The following is a 13,403-nucleotide window of genomic DNA, read 5'->3' on the forward strand; positions in this document are numbered from 1 at the left end:
GTAGGAAGTGATTTATAGTTTTTAAAAGAGAAAGGGAGTTAAAAGACACTGCAGCTTTCTTGTGTCATCTTCTCCAGTTGGATACTCAGCTGCATAACAGTGCAGAGTGACCCTCTGAAATGAACAGCTGTAGCTTAGCAGTTCTGTGGTGGTAAAATGACGCAACAGTCTAGATAGACATGTTTGGCATTTGGCAGGGCAGTGCTGCCTTTAAGGTGCTGTCAACACCAGCAGCAAGCAAAGAGCAAATAAACACGTACAGTAGTTAACCTAGAGATGTGGTCTTAGACACTGTAATACTTCCAAGTTACCAATATTTCCAAGTGGCAACTGACAAAGAGTGACAAATGTGTTACTGAACTCCACTTTATTAAGTTTATTTCTTTGTGTATCTGCTACGTTCAACCTCACTCGTCTTATCTTTTTGTGTTAAAGTTATAAATACTGTCTGCACCCTTTAACAGGCAATTAAAAAAACCATTAAAATGGCGGTGAATGCATATTGTAGCAGTTGAAGAAGCACCTATTTTGGGTCAAAAGAGACCTGATCAATTGTAATCTCCAAAGTCTAAAATGTTTCATAAAAGTTGGGACTCCTCCAAACTCAGTCACTCCAAGTGCGCATATAAAAATATCCAAAGTGCTGGCTGGCATTTTCAAATGTTTAACAGACCATTGGTCAGTCTGACAGAGTCAGCAGTGTCCACGAACCACTGGCTGCACACAAAAGGGCACCGCCAACTTTGTATCCTCAGGTGACATGTGGCACCTTTTATTTCTGCAAAAACAGTCCACCTAAAGCTCTCTTGACAGGGGGAAACTTAACTCTTAACAGTCCTCTTTTTTTCCTGTGATTTCAGTAGCTTGTAGAACCACCTTTAGCAGCAATAACTTGAAGTAATCATTTTCTGTGTGGCTTTATCAGTCTCTCACATCTCATTAGATAAATTCTTGCACATTCTTCTTTAAGACATTATTGCAGGCATTGGCTTATGCACAGATCCCTTCAAGTCTTGGTAGAGCATTTCAGTGAGGTTGGGGACTAGGCTATGACTGGGCCTTTGCAACATTGTGATTCTTTTTGTTTTCAGCCATTCTATACTAGATTTGCTAGCGTGCTTGATCATTGTCCTGTTGCATGACCCAATTTGGGCAAAGCTCCATCTTTCAGACAGATGGCCCTAAATTTGGCTTCTGCAATACTTTAGTAGAAGAGCTCATACTCAACTTTAAACAAGCCCCTAAATCATCACCCCTCTATTACCACGGTTGGTAACTGAAATAGGGTGTTTGGTTTTGGCCAAACATAGTATTGTGAGTTATGACCAAACATCTCTATTTTGTTTTCATTTGTCCAAATGACATTCCAGGTTCCTGGTGGAAACGCTTGCATACATATTCAATCTTTTTATAATTGTACTGCCATGAACTTTAACATTTAACATGCTGAGTCCTGTAGAGTCTGTGATGTCGTTCTCAGTACAGCATAGTGTCCTGTGAAAAAAAATCTTTTTTTCATGACTGTATATCATTTTTGTCAACTAGAACTTTTTGTTCAGGTACTAGGCCTGTAACAGATGGTATGGTTTCCTCTGAATCCCAATCTCAACATTAATGTCTCAGTCTATGATAACAAGATCAAATCCGAAGAGATTCATGCTTGTTCCATGCTTTGAAAATTTCTTGGACCACAATACTTTCTAATTACCTTGAGAAACAAAAACAGAGGAGAGCTGGTGCTGCACTGAGACCTAGTCTTGAAAGCAAATATCAGTCACCCCACGTAATGATTTTTGTGGTGGTGTTTTTGGCACATTATACTCTTAACAACCAAAGTCCCCGTTTGAATCAGCTGAACATGTTCTTTCTGAGTTCCAAAAGTGTATAAAATGGCAAACAAATGAACCTAAACAGTTTGGCATAATTATCCAAGTCTTCTGAAGCCAAATGATTGTCCAATATTTTCTTCATTAAACCCCTGAATTCTCTCATTCACCATGCTTTACCCTACAGCAGTCTGCCCCTGCTGCCTTCATCTGCTGATAAGCAAGACTGAGAGTTGCAAAACACAAGCCTAAACCTTAATGTGCATTCAAGCACATTTGGTTTCTATAGAAAGATTTTCAGTGTCATTCATTATTCAATGTAAAGTTTATAACTTGCACTTGAGTTAATCATTTGAAACAATAAAATTCTGCATCCCGTTGCTTAAGGAACGCTGTAGGACCAAGAGTGCCTGAGAATTTCTCATCTTTGATAAAGAGGAAAATTGAACAAAAAGAGGAATAAATTAGTCATTGTTTTCACAAATATAGAGTAGATTAAAGATCTTTATCAAAATGGCCTGAAAATATAGTCAGTAGCATTAAACAGGATTTAATTTCCAGATTAGTAGTAACTGATTCTGAATGCATGTTGGTAACACAGTAAGAAATAGGCTACTAAGATTGCAACTGCCTAAAGTCAGCAAGAATCTGGCGCCTTTGCTACATTTATCCATCTGGTCAGAGACATAAAGTTGTTTTTTTTTAAAGAAGAAGAAATAAGTAATTAAAGACAAAAATAGTTAAACCACAAGACAAAAAAAATCAGATTTTAGATGCAAATTACATTTGTCCATGCCCCATGGTAGCTGTTGGTCATGCTTTTGAAATATACAGTATTAATATGGGATTTCAGTTTTTGCAGGCTGCTCTGCCTTCTGTTTTTTCTATAACTACATAATCATCCAGCAGACTTTGACGCAAATAGATGAGACAGTAGTCATAACAGTACAGAAGGCTAATACAGATTATAGTCATTTGCCTTAATCATGCAAAATCAGAGGTATAAGATCTATTTAAAGCTTTGCTACCACACACAAATGTGGTATGGCTTACATTTTATTATCTGCTACACAAATGGTGTAATGTTACCCTGAGTAAAATCAGGTATATCTTACCTTGACTGTACACCTCTCTGATTTCGTTATTCTCGTTATTCCCAGCTCACCTGACTGCAATGGGGCCAAATTGAAATCCTCACGCTCCTTTTCCACACATCTCATCCTCAAATGAGCAAAAAGAAAGGCATATAACAAGGATAAAGCACAAGGAAGAACCCGGGTGCACACACAAGCTGCCTGATTGAATTGTTGCAGATTAAAAGTAAATGAAGTGAAAGACTGCAATTCCATGTCAGGCTACCTGCCACAAGTTGTTACGTCTGAGGATTTACCTTATTTCCTAATAAATATCAAATAAATAAATGTCTTAAATCACCTGAGTGACAGGGAAAAGGGACAAATAAACAAACCAAGATGCATGGGTAAAATGTGAGCATCCTCGGGCACCATTTTTCTATAAAAACTGTGGAGTACATAAGTTGAGGGCTTGTTGTGATGCTGCCCCTGTGGTCAGATCCATCTGCTCTCGTGAAAGAAATAAACTTTTCAATTCCGACTACGTCCTTTGCTATTGACCGGCACAGAGAAAATGTATTGGAGTGAATAATGGCCCATATTGCAAGCCATTGAGCTGGTCTAGGATTATATGCATGGAGCCAGAGACGGCTAGAGACTAAAGGGAATAGATGGAGAGAAAAGCTTTTCCTGTCTGTTTGGGAGAAACAGGAAAGACGAATCTGGTCATTTCTGAAACCCTCTTAACAGGCTTATGTCAATAAAGCTCTGCATTAAAGCCAGTTTATGTAATTAGGTGAAGCATTTTCAAGATGTATGAATGACAAAAAAGTTCTTTTGGTTGCCTTAAATGCTGACAAAAGTCTGACATTAGTGACTAAGCATTATCATGGATTTCTCCTCCACACTATTCATTCACACTGAGATCTTGCATCAGCCTTCTTTGGAGATTATGTGTCTCCTCACGACCAACGTGGTTGGCCTGGTGTTGCCATTCTTAAAAGTTTCTGTGGGAAGAGGAGTTCCAATCTGCGAGGGAATTACGGCTCTCTCTGTAGGCGCCTGCACTGAATCCGCCTCTGAATGAAGCTACAGGATCAACATAAGCTGCACTGCAGGCCCAAACATGTATTCCCAAGGTGTTTTGGCTTGTATCTATCATTGCGTCACACCCTCTTCTCTTTCCTTCCCTAACTGGACAGCCCCAAGCTGGACCCTGTCAACAGTTTTTTGGATGTTGGCGTCTGTTTGAAGTGCTGCTTTGCTATTTGGGGAGCTTCCGCCGGGAGGAGGTGTAGGAGGGGAAAAAAGATTGGATTTAGAAGAAAAGAAAACCTCTTTATTTGTGGAAGAAAGAAATAGCAACCCCTGGTGGCAAACAGATGCAGGCTGGTTCTTCCCTGAAGTAACAGGCTCTTGATGATCCAACTAAAAATCGTGCATTTGAGATGCTGTCATAAAAGACAGGAAATAAAATGAATGGCATTATTCAAAATATTTCACATCTTGTACTATGCTTTGACATTTATGTTTACCTGTCCTGTATTATCTTGTTATTCATAAAGCCTGTGTATGCAAGGAGAAAATATTTACTGATGAATTGGTTTTATAAACATAACTTTATAAATAAAGGCAAATAAAAGTCACCAGAGGAGTTCAGAGAACATTTGCAAACCTGTAAAAATGAGCAACCCTAATGTTATTATTATTGTAATCAGATTACATGTTTTTTCTGTTAAAAATTACTGTAAAATACAATAACTAAACATACCTTTTCCCTTCATTATTGCTCAAAAACTGCCAACTTCAGGCAATCATGTTGTGAAATAGAGATTTCACATTTCACATGCTACAAAGTAATACAAAAGACATCCTCAATACTGATTTCGTATTGGATGCTTCTATAAGTTTGTTAAGTTAACATCTCGATTTTGTGTTCTCTCATTAGCCTTCAGCTGAAGTTTAGTTCATAATGTGTATAAAACACTCAGTTTTTAAGTTTAGTTTAGTTGCCTGCAGCGTCTTGGCCTAAAAGCACAAATTTTGTGTAATATTAATCAAAGCGTAACAATATTTTTTCTAAACTTGTCATTATTGTCCTAGAACCTTAACTACAAAATAGTGTTCATGCACAGATATTTTTTAAATGAACTTACTTGCTTTAGGGTTTGAAGAATCAAACACTACTGTGTGTAATTTTGTGGAAAAGTAATTTCACCATTCAATTTCTGTTGAATCATTTTTCAGTACATTCCAGTACTTAATTAGTCTTTTTAATCACTGGTTTCTGAACTATGATACCTCAGGGCTTACAGTATTGACACCAGCTGACTCCAAGCTAAGCGCAAGAGGCCAGAGTGACCAGTTTTAAATGCATAACTAATACTCTGCATGCATTTTATTACCCAGGCCACTATTCGTAAAAATCAGGAAACCTGTGCTGCCAGTCATGGAAGGGTTATCCCCCAGGCGTTTTATGAAATTTAATGTTCCATTAAGAGTACATCAATCATATTTTAAATAGTTTGGATGCCCATTAGTCCTTATAAAGCCCCAGAACTGAGAGTAATGCAGGTGTTATGATATCGGAGAGATATCATCTTTTGAAAGGGCAGCACATATTTGCCCTCCAGTTTCTCAAAAATGTTGTCTGATGTCAGATTGACTGTTACCAGCAGCCAGAGGCAACTAAACAGCAAGAGAATAATCAGAAAAGGACTTAAGAGCACAAAAATTTGTGATGGACTGCTTTAAGCTCCTAGGTTAAGGGAAATCAGATAAACACGGCACGAAGCTCACCCTCCCTCCAGAATGTTAATGCCATCTCCCAAACATCAAAGTTGTGGAAACTAGGGTAATAAAGCCTTGTCATGTTTACCTCCTGAGTGAGATGCTGAGTGTTTACACACCTTTTCTACAGGAAACGTTTCGACACATCAAAAACGCCCCAGTCTGTTTTCCCTCTCATGACCCAGAAATGAAAGACAACACTGAAGGCGGTGGAAAGAGAAACCACAGGGGAATGTAGCCTTTTGAAAAAAGTTAAGCAAACTCCAAGTTCAGTAAGAGTGAGGTGAAATCTGATTAGATAACCGTGACACCAGTGAAAATGTTCTTTGTTGTCTTTTTTGGGGGGTTATGTTTTTGCTTATTTATTTCTTTTTGCACCAGTTATCCTGAGGGCATAAAATGTTCCAGCAAAAGTCCTTAAACATGGCAATATTCTGATTTCTTAAACATTTCTGGTGCATATCATCTACTTAGTATATTGCAAGCCTTGCTTTAGTACCGTGTTACTTTAAATGTTGACATCTAAGTGAACGCGATAAAATTTCATTCAGATTTCTCACGGAAACTTGATATTATTTCGCAAATTCCTCGGGGGGAAAATCCTAGGCCTACAAAATGTACTTTCTCAAACTTTGGTGAAGTGTTGCAAGTATCAGTCAACTATTGAATCACCTCCTCGAAACTCTCCTCTATATGGAAATGGGGGGTGGGGCGCAAACGTCTCCCTGGTTAAAATCAATTATTCACAGTCATCTCAAGGGATGTGGAGGCCCCGGTAGTCTCCTAAGATGATTCAAAGTGTGTAAGTGTTTGAGTACGTGAAAGGTTCGAGCTTGGCTTTATTATAATGTGAGTAACATTTGAGATGAAGAGTGTATTTGGGAAAACCCTCTCTGCCACTACCATCTCCTCCATGACTGAACCCCGCTGAGGAAATGGGCCTCTCAGACAGGTCTGCAAGAGCAGATAGGAAAAGGTTACAGTGTCTCTTTAGTGTGGAGTCTTCCCACTGCTGACAAGTTGTGAATCTTTCATAGAGAACGGTGGTGCACTGTTTTTTCTGTGTGCTTTATGACTGGAAGTGTTTCCTCTAAAGCTTCCTCTTTCTCTGTTATACCATATGCCCCCATCTGGAATTATTAGCACACATCTAATGTTATGTCAGCTGACAAGAACAAAATTTTACTATAGTTATTGCTAAATGGTGACAAATTTAAGAGAGAACCTAAATCCTGAGCCTCTACAATAATGGGATCCACTGGCTCTGTTGTTTTGTGGGGAGTTTTTGGCTTCGTCCAGAGAAAAAGATACACTTAAATTGTTCTGGTCTCAAATGTTGCCCTTAAAAAAGACATGTATACTACTAAAACACCTAAATCTGAACTGTATGCACTGAATATATCTTCAATTCTGTTTGAAGATATATTCAATTCTGGGATAGGCTCCAGCGCCCCCCACGACCCTGGAAAGGATGAGCAGACGGACGGATGGATGGATAGCTTCCACATACATTAGGGCTTGAAAATGTACTATAGTGAAAAAATCATCTCAGATAGAATTTTACAGTGTACTTAACAGACACTGATTTACCCAGTGTCCCCAATTCAGCTTTTTGTTTCAAGTATAGTAGTATTTTACATCCATTTGTAGGCATCACTTTAAGACAGAGAAAAAAAATGTTTTTATTCAAAGCTGTTCTGTCACTTTCCAGTATGAGTCAGTCAAATACCCTTCCTATAGTTATCTTGTCCATTTTCCTCCTCCAAATTTATTAACCACTCCAATGAGCAGTCTGTCCCAACACAGCCTGTAACCAAAGTCTGAGGTAACTGCCTATTATATAAAGACACCCCACAAATTGGATAAGATGAATTTAGCCAAAAGAATAAACAGAAATTAAATTGTTAGAGGACATAGAGAAGTAGTAGCAGTGCTGTCTCCAAGCAAGAATATTCTATATTCAGCAGAGGCCTCTCTGTGAAGAGTTTTAATGCCTTTACTGCAGGTAAAGAACTTCCAGGTTCTCCCTGTGCCTGCACGGGTTTGCTCTGCATGCGTTGGCTTCCTCTGCAAGAATGTTGGGTTAATTGGCTAGTCTAAATTTACCACAGGTATAATGTGAGCATGAATGGCTGTCTGTCTTCGTTAGCTGTTGGCTGGGTCTCACACAATGTCAGCCATGTTGTTTTGTGCATATCCCACAGAAAAACTCACTGTATATATGACTTCAGAATGTGAAGTTCAATAAATGACCATACACAGATGGTAAATTGTTGTGAAGTGCCACATAATATGTCTGAGGGTACTTCTGCACTTGCTACTCCATACATAAGTACATTTAACCCTTAAGTTCAGGATGCTTAATAAGCTTGAACTACATGTCTACTGACTGTACTACATTTTCAAACACTCCCCCAACGAACTCTTCTTGCTTGAAAATCCCTCACTTAGAAGTAATACAGTCCAGGGTTCTTTTTGACTATGTAATAAAGTTAGCTCTAGAAACTACATAAACTGGAAATTACCCTAAGTTTGCTTACACATGGGATATTTGTAGTGGTGGTTAAAACCAAAAATTTAGTATTGCATGAAAACCTGGTGGAATCTTGGGCTACTTCAAAAGGAAAAGGAAGGCATTTGGTGTTTAAATGAAACCAGATGAGATATTTTCTTTGAGCTCACTTTTGTCATTTTCTAATAATTCTTCAATTAAGCTCCCAGGAAACAGTCTTTCACTCATCTCAGTCTGATAACAGTTTAAGATCTTAAAATGCTTTTTGATTTTCATCTTACCTCACCAATCTTTATTTGTCTGAACTAATCAGTGATATTCAAAATAAAACTTTATTGGCTTATAAATGAGACTCCACAATATCTAATATTTTTTTTGCTCAGTTATCAAATTCATGGCTTAATACTTTATCTCCTGTTTTTCCCTTCTTTCACTTGTTATTCTCAAACTGTACAGTATAATTTGTTTTAAATTGATTTATTCATTGCTCACTATTTCTCCTAAGGGAAATTATAGGAAAAACAGGTCAGGAAATCCCCCAAAAAGAGATGATTTATTACTGACTATGAGTGAACAAGAAGACTGTTGTGTGCAGCAATATTTTTCCTCTAGGTGCAGACATCAAATGAGGTTGAGTTTCTCCATAGACTCTAAATAAGATTTATGTTAATTTCTATGCAGCAAACCAACAAATATTGGCTCCTTAGAGTAAGATAAGTTGTGATTTTCAGTTCCATTCCATATTATGTAAGAGCTTAAAGTTTTTATGGTTTCTATGCATTATGCTAACAAGTATGGGTTTACTGGGTTTCTCATTTACAAATGCAAATTTCAAATACAGCTGGAATGCTGTGTAAGATGTAAGTAAAGACACAATGTAACCACTTTAAATCTCATAAGCCTACTGTTTATTTTCTTCACAGTAAAACACAGAAAACTTATCAAAACTAGTTTACACAGAGAAAATGTATCACTTTAAGTTGGTACAGGGCATGTTTACCACTGTGTAATCTGCTCACGTCTTTTAACAACACTTTGTACACATCTGTGAGATCAATGTTGTCAAGTTCTTGTCCGATACAGGAGTCTATTCGCTCAACAGTCCTTGATCATCTTTGTTGTAGTTTTCTTTTCATGACCAGAGATGGGCAGTAACTGTAATCCCATTACTTTTTTCAAGTAACGAGTAAAGTAAGGGATTACTATTTTTTAAAGTAATTAGATTACTGTTACTTCCCGGAAGCATACTGCATTACTGAACAGTGATTTCGTTTGTGAGAGTGTCTCATGACAATGACGTCAGACGTATGCAGATCAACAATGGATGGAGTGCGGGAAAGAGTACGACCGTGCAGCTTTTAAAGCTTGGAAGTACTGACATTACGGTACTCTGACATAAAGATTAGCGTCCTCTGTACACTCTGCGTGGGAAGAAAATGTCTTTCTACAGTGAAAAATTAAACTTCAAATCTGAGCAAGCACCTAGCACGCCACCCCGGGAATGTGATCCTCCCACTGACATGACCGCTGCAGCACCGGGCAAACCTCCAGCAGCCTCACTCAAACTAAACAGGTGAAAATAGATTTAAGAGCAACAGGACTCAGTGCCACTGAATATTTTATTTTATTTATTTATTGCTGTGTTTTACTTGCATCTATTTGAAAGAGTGAGTGTAAACACAAAAAAAAACTATTTTATTTTGTATGCTGGAAAATGCAGAAAATAGGTTTAAATGTTCAACAGATTTCAAGTCAAAGTTGCATATAATTAAGTTTTTGCTTGATGCAATGTGCATAAAGTTACAAGATTAAAAGTAATAAAACAAGTTTTAAAAAGAGACTTTTTCATTTGATTCAATTTTATCTGATGGATTATGCAGAAAAAAATAGAGCTCGGCTGAAAGGTCTATTGCTTTATTACGTATTCAGGATGTGTATCATGTTTTTAAAAAGTAAAAAAGTAATAAGGTAAAAAAATACTTTTGGATATAAGTAATCAGTAAAGTAATGGGATTACTTTCTTGGAGAAGTAGTCAGTAATTAGTAACTCATTACTATTTTCAAGTAACTTGACCAACACTGTTCGTGACACACTAAAAAAAATGTTAATTAGCGACAGCTCTCTACTTTAGGCCACTCTGTTCAGGAAGTCTGCCTTGTGTTTAAGATGTAGTATGTGGTTTACCTTAGTTCTGGGTCCAGTATGCGAGGCCTTCCCTGAAAAAAGACGTCACCTGAATGGGACCGTAAAATGTGTATTTACCTTTCAGCACAGATGGTGCCTTTCTAAATGCGCAAGCTACCAATTCCATAGACTCAAAGAAACCCCCATGCCATCAGAGATGCAGGCTTTTAAAATGTGTGCTGATAAAAAGAGTTGATGGTCTCACTGCTCTTTAGCCCTGAGGATGTGGTGTCCATGTCTTCCAGAATTTCTCTGCTTTGCATAAAAAAGCTTTGACCTGCATTTGTGAACGGCACCGTAAACTCTCTTCACAGAGAATGATTGGAGGAACATGCAGTGGCCCATTGCAGAATTCACATCTGCTCGTTGTGACGACGCCATCGAATTCACGATGAGCTAATCTTTTTCGTGAAATAGAAAAAATGTTTGAGTTTAAACACTTGCTATGTTTTCTATGTTCCACTGTGAATAAACTATTATAAGATTTAAAAATCATTGCATTTATTTACATTTTACAGTGTTTGACTGCTTTTGGAATAGGGATTGTAAAAGCCATACAAAAAAACTACATAAGCCCCCGGGTAACATTAGTAATTGGCTTGCAGCATAACTTTCTCATTAAAACACTATAATACAACTATATTCAGAAATAAATGAAGAAAATCTTCTTGCCATATTAATTTATAGATCAGAACAATGACCTACAAAAGTCATTTATAAGTGAAGGTGGATGTAGTATAATAATATTCAGTATTATTTTTTGTTGTAGACACTGAAAAATGGAAGGAACTGCTTATTGCTTTTGCTACTGTGGTTATGTATGAACGCTTTTAACAGAGAAATCTGTCAGTTTCTTGTACTTCGCTCTTAATTGGCTTAGCCTCTCTGCTTTACTCTTATTTAGAAGCAAAGCATGTTTTATTTACAGTGTAACCCTGAGGTTGATCACAGAAGTCAATAAAGCCTGACAGACACATACTTTCACTTGTTTGCTTGCTGTCAGTCCTCTCCACTTCACCGCACAGGATACCAAACCTCCTGAATACCAAACCAGTGATGCTCTTCTGCTTCTTGCGTCAGTATCTTAATGGTACATTATTGCATTGCTGCATGACCAATAAAGCTAAAGAAAAGTGGATCTGAATGCTAACCTGCCATGGAATCTTTTTTTTACGGCCTTTCTTAAGATTTCCCGACCCCCCTTCCTGCTCTGTGAGGTAGAACCAATAGACCGTGACAAAAGAAATGGAAGAGAGAAATGGTAGCTGATGGTTCTGGTTCGTGCCAAACATAATGGTATGCAGTTCACCTGTCAGTTTATTTTAATGGACATGCAGGAAGATAATTGTGTGACTTAATTGCAACATTTATTTTTGAATTCCGTATTTTTTCTTCTTATTAAATGTCATTTTCTACTCATTTGTTGGTGAATGATAGTCATCATTAAAATAATAAATTCATATTGTAAGTAATAAGGCTGTCACATTTATCTTGCTCTTATGAATTCATTGTTTTACCTGTGGTTGTAAGGTGATGGTTGGAATAAATTAAGCGCAATGAGGATATTTTTTATATAACTCTCTTTATTTGTCTTATTTTCTGTTAGAGATACACCCATAATATCTACTTTGTAATTCTGCTACACATAGTGAAATCTCCGGTTAGATTACTCCAGAGTCCTGCATTACTGCATGCATACATTATGAAAATTTAGCTGTAAAATGTAAATGAGCCACATAACTCATTTAACTCATTTCTTTAATGTCTTTCACATTCAGAAAAGTATGAGTAATATTCCTTTCCTCTGACTGCCATGAGAAGACTTTCACTGCAGTGATTCTATTTTTACCTCCTTGAATTAGCTTTGTTGAATCATACTTGGTGATTTCATGACGGAGAGGTACATATGTGAAATCACTCCGCACTCAAAGGTTTGTGAGGTTCCTGTCAGAAGTGCAGTCAGAGAAAAGAAACTCTGCTTTTCCCCACACTGATGAAGGGCATCCTGGTGTCCTTGGCGTGGCTGGATGTGTTGCCAGTAACCAAACTGGAGGCAATAAAGGCAGGTATGACAGACAGGTGGGAGTGCCACCCTTAATTCCTGCTTGATTTTACAGATGCCATGACACACCATATGCAATCACACCTCTGATGCAAACACTTCTAAAAGAGCAGTAGTTCAAAGGAGGCATTCAATAGGTCCTGTCTATCAATCTGCCCATCCTCCCGCCCCAAGTCTCTCCTCACAAAAGCATTTCTTCCAAGTAACAGCTTGTGGTCGATATCTCCCTGCTGTGAAACACTCTATTTGCCTGTGACACTACGAATATATGCTCACACTCAAGTATCGACACAGATGGACCCGGCGTTATCTTTTTTTTCCACTACTTGTAAATTGTTCTTTGCTGGATAGTAACATGTTGTGTAACTGTGATACATTTGGCCCTGCAATCATTCATTACATCACTGTCATGACTTCATGCTGCCTGTAGTCTCCAAAGAGTGTTTTGTATTTTTTTTTTTTTTTTTTTACGCTGGTGAATTTGTTAATCAAATTAGAAGTGAAACGTACAAGTTAAGTACACATTAGAAAAAACTGCTTTGTTCTCCCTCTTTTCAAAATGGTTTTAGAATCATGGCAATCATAAAACAAACTCAAACTGCAGAAACAGTGAAAGAATCCAAAGTGTTTCTACGGAATGAAAAGAATACCCGTTAATTTCCCCAGAGAAACTTCCAAAGGATCAAAGGCTGCATTCACACAAAGACAGCAGGGTGTGTCAGAGTCTTGCCCCATTTATAAAATTCCAGGTCAACGTCTTTGCTTTGTTTTCTAACTTCTTTTTATTCCACCCTAGAGGTCACGGGTACCATCGTTTCTTGCACTGCTATAGCAGCAGTCAGTTTTTTACTGACCATAGTTTTTGAAGAGGAAATAAATCTTAGCAAATGCTTGCACAAACATGAACACCTGTAAAAAGGCAAATACCTGTTGCGTAGATCCTTTTTCTTGAACG

Source organism: Copadichromis virginalis, linkage group LG12 (genome assembly GCF_057382275.1).
Source record: "Copadichromis virginalis isolate Kocher_CV1m ecotype Utaka linkage group LG12, C_Virginalis_male_GT1.1, whole genome shotgun sequence".
Taxonomy (NCBI): Eukaryota; Metazoa; Chordata; class Actinopteri; order Cichliformes; family Cichlidae; genus Copadichromis; species Copadichromis virginalis.